We start from the raw sequence: 4,608 nt of genomic DNA, 5'->3' as shown, positions 1-4,608 counted from the left end.
TCAACTAAAGAAATCTCTACTAGTTCTCTCCAAGGACAAAATGAGACACGAAGGGCATTGAAACACGAAGTTTTCCTCAGGAACAGCCAGGTTTACTGAAATCCTGCAGAGCTAGGCCAGCAAGCAGCAGGTAGACTTCTCAATTGGCATTGGGTACATCTACCTCCTCTGCCAGACAGGCCTAGTGAACTTGTCTTCTGACCACTACAAATCCAGCAGCTACCCTGGGAGTAAAACAGCAAGAAAATATCACTTGCTGGATGCTGCTCTTCCCTGAGCCCACAAGGATGCTGTCTGGACTAGATGTTTGCTCAGAGGGGACATTTCATGGGCATTCCTTGCAGTTTCCAGGCCTCATTCCTGTAGTTCTTCTGGTTGGTCCTCACAGTTTTCCCCTCGACCCCGCTCACTGGGTAGTACTCTTGCTGTCATCCTCTCTCCCCCAACCTCAAGGCTCTCAAGCTGTGGCCTAATTTTTGACCGTGTGGTGGGAAAGCAGTGATTCCCAAGGCAGCCTCTTCTGGGTTTCTGGGAACTACAGCTCACTCTACTCTTAAATAGCTCAAAGATGATCATAGTCTCTGAATTCCCCCAAATGCCAGAAGGGACATGGGTAGGTTCTCACAGTTGGTTCCTAGATGGGAACTGCTTTTTTTTTTTTTTAAATATATTTTTTAGGTATTGATGAACCCTTATTTTCTTTCTTTATTTATATGCAGTGCCAAGAATAGAACCCAGTGCCTCACACATACTAGGCAAGCTCTCTTATCACTGAGCTACAACCTCAGCCCGGAACTGTTTTAAGAAAAACTGAGGGGCTGGGGAGGTAGCTCAGTTGGTAGAGTGCTTGCATTGCAAGCACAAGGCCCTGGGTTCGATCCCCAGCACCCAAAAAAAAAAAAAAGAAAAGAAAAGTAAAACTGAGAACACTTAATTTAGCAAAGCTTGCCTAAAGAAAAAATAAATAAAAAAGGTTTTAGCACCAGGTTGCACTTGGGACCAAAAATAGTTAACTGCACCACCTCTGCAGAAAATATTCACCACCACAGAAGAAGAACCGCCACCTAGGAACCATCCGGAAACCATCTGAGCATTCCTGACCATATGCGCATGGTCAGAACAGGCTGCAGCACGTGATGGTCTGAAGCATGGCTGCTGTGATTGGCTGAGACTTAGAGGCTTGTGTGCAAAAAATATTTCTACCATTGGGTTGGCTTGCACTTTATTTGCATAGCAAGTTCGGTTACAATTCACCGTATACGGAGGCCACGTTGGGACAAACATTATCAGGCACGTATGGAGACTGGTTTAGGACAAATTTATTTTAGTTTAAGAATTAGCCTTATGTTCCTCATTTCTTCAAATCTCAACAGAGTGACAGAAACCATGAGTGTGGACAGTGACACTATCTTCTACAATCATCACAATGGATCTGCTTGATTTCAGTACAGACTTCACAATTTCACAATGTCAAGTTAGTTAGATGAGCTGGGCATAGTAGTGCGTGACTAAATTCTAGTGAGTGAGAAAGCTGAGGTAGGAGGATCGCAAGTTCAAAGCCAGCCTCAGCAACTTAGAGACTGGAAACAACTTAGCAAGACCCTTACAAAAAATAAAAAATTAAAAGGACTAGGGATGTGGCTCAGTGGTAAACACCCCTGGGTTTAATCTCCAGTACCGTACGTAACCCCATCCCCACAAAAGTTAGATGGCTTGTAGGTTTTATGCCTACCATGACAAGCCCACTGGATGTGCCAGCAGTGTATGATTATTTAGACTTTGAATACATGATACAATGCCCCCTGCAATCTGGGGACATATAGTGGAGTAATTGTTTCAGATTTCAGAATTTTCAGATTTTGGAATATTTTCACAGATTTTACCAGTTGGACATTCCTAAATCCAAAAGGAAAAGTTAAAAAGTTCCAAAATCTAAAAAATTTTGAGCATTACTATGAAGTTCACAATTATCAGATTTGGGATCATTTTCTATTTTGGTTTTCAGATTGGAGATGCTTAATCTCTGTGTAAATTATGGCACGTGAACACTTGATAAGTTTGTCTTAATTATTGTGGATTTGAATTCCAAAGAGCTTCTGGTTCTGTTTGTCTCTAGTTTATTCATAAAATACAATGAGAAATGTCCAATAGGATGCAATTTATGATATTGTTAGCAAATCAAAAACTCCAAACTTGGATCCTAGAGGAATAAGTGCAGGGGGAAATCCAATGAAGGGCATAAAACCAGCAGGAGAAGGGACACAGCTGAACTGACACCAGGGTCATCTATTCACAGTAGTTTTAAAAGGCAGTAAGAGAAAACAGGAGAAGCGAGGGTGACCCCAGTGTACAGTCAGCAATGCTGCAACTGCAGCTCCCCAGAAAGGGGTTCTCAGTGGTGGCAGTTGGCAGAAAATAACATTTGATGAACATTTTCTCTATACCCTACTGACCTTTGGAATGCAGCAAAAGATTTCAGCTTTATCAAAGCATTTCCTCTTTTTCTGTGACAAGGGACATTTCACACATAGCCCTCCCCTCTGTGTAGCAGCAGTGTCTCATTTGTGTCCCGTCATCAAATGCACCCAAGAGCACCTGCGGAGTGCTGGCACCTCCCTGGGTGTGGGTGACTTTCACCATCTCCTAAAGGGCATGAGGGGCTTTTTTTTGTGTGTTAAGGGGTTTACAGCAAGCTCCTGAGAGTGCTCTCAGGTATCCAGACTCTAGAAACGTGATCTATTTCTCTTTGTTCATTAATATAGTTCACAAGGACATATATTGTAGAAATGATGTTCTAGCTTCTCCCTGAGTTGAGATTTTTATTTTATTATTTTTTTGGAGGTGCCCCAAAGCATCTCCCCTACCTCTCATCCCCATCTCGGGGTGTCTCTTCCTTGGTCTCTCAGCAACTGATTCCATGCCCTAGCACAACTGGGCCATAGCCATTATAACCATATTTATACATTGTTCAAATTACACAAAATAATTCTCTGTGTGTTTAGGAATGCATACATACATAGTAGCATCTAAGGAAATACAGGGATAATGAAGATTAAACTCTGGTTAGTGGCTTATATTCTGGGAGCTGCAGGATGGATTAGAAAGGGAAATTCAAGGGGTCCTGATCAGGGAAAAAAAAACCCAAATTGTATGTTTTGAACTATTAAATAATAAAAAAATATATATTTATCTCCCAATATACATATGAAGAAACACCCAAAATCTTAGAAATGTATATTGTTGAGAAGTAAGATGATGAGGTATTTTTATTTTTCCTATGTGTGTTTTCTAAAATTTCTTCTAGAGTATCATTCTTATTATGAGAAAAAAAAGTTACAAGAATACCTTTTGATAAAAGAATGTTTCATCACAAACAGACAATATAGGAACAGACCATACAGTACTGAGAGCAGGACATGCCTGAACATTCTAATTTTCTGAACTAGATTGTTTCATTTCTCCAACATTTCATGCTCCTACTGTGGGATGTCAGGCTCAAACATCACTCAGGTGATCTCTCAGCAACAGCTACGCTGGATCTTAAATGCTTCACTTTCCTCCACCCACCATTAGCCTGTTGTGCTGTGTGTCATCTTCCTGTGGCTTCTGCATATTCTGAGGTCATGTGAACTTGGGAAGTAGGGCATACTTCTTTCTAGCATTCCCACTTTCCTAAGTAGCTGAGTGAGGGTCTCTGGGGGGGGTGGGTAGGCCCAGAATGCGATCAACCTGCATGCCCCCATCCCTTGTTTCTCCATAGAGACTTCTGTCACTTCTTCCTTCTGCTTCCTCAAGCACCATCAGCCCAGTGTCTGGAAAAGGGCATAGGAAAGTCCGGTCCAGCAGACCCAGATGTGTGCAGCACTCAGGTCCTGCCGGGAGAATCAAGGTGTAGCACTGTGATATTGTCAGTGAGCTCCACAGCCCAGGGAAGGACATCACCCACCCATTCACTCTCTATTCAGGGGATTGGCGCCACAAATCCGGATCCTGGATGGTTAGTTTAAAAGTATTACAAATGAAATAACTGCATTGAATGTCCTCAGGCATATTATGTCAGGTGGCAACTACATTTTCTTTTAAAATACTACAAAAATGCATTTGATTTTTTTAAGTAAAAAATACAGACTAATGGAGTCTAGTGAAATCTACTCAGAATGAAGATATTTTCCCATATTTGTATTGGTGCATCATAATTACACATATTAGTGGGATTTGTTGTTACTATTCATGCATGCACATGATTATAACAATATAATTTGGTAATATCATTCCCCAGTATTTCCCCCTTTTGATTTTACATGGCAGCAGGAAAATTATTGCACCTTTCCAAAACCACTTTATATCAATTTCTGAGTAGCTGAGGAAAAAAATGGAACACACATGGAGAAATCAATTCTTTTTTTATGACAAAAGAGGTCATTGTTGACTCCATAATTAACAGTAGCAGAACTTACATCCCTGTGGTCACACATATGTATGGGTACATTCTTCAATTTTAGGTAGTATGGAATTCTTTCTGAGTGCACTTTGTATATGGCATACATATAATATATATGGGATTTGAAATGGGAAATTTAAACATTAATGAGGAAAAAGAACAATAAC

This window comes from Sciurus vulgaris (assembly GCF_902686455.1).
Source record: "Sciurus vulgaris genome assembly, chromosome: 13".
In the NCBI taxonomy this organism is placed as follows: domain Eukaryota; kingdom Metazoa; phylum Chordata; class Mammalia; order Rodentia; family Sciuridae; genus Sciurus; species Sciurus vulgaris.
This window is presented reverse-complemented; position numbering follows the sequence as displayed.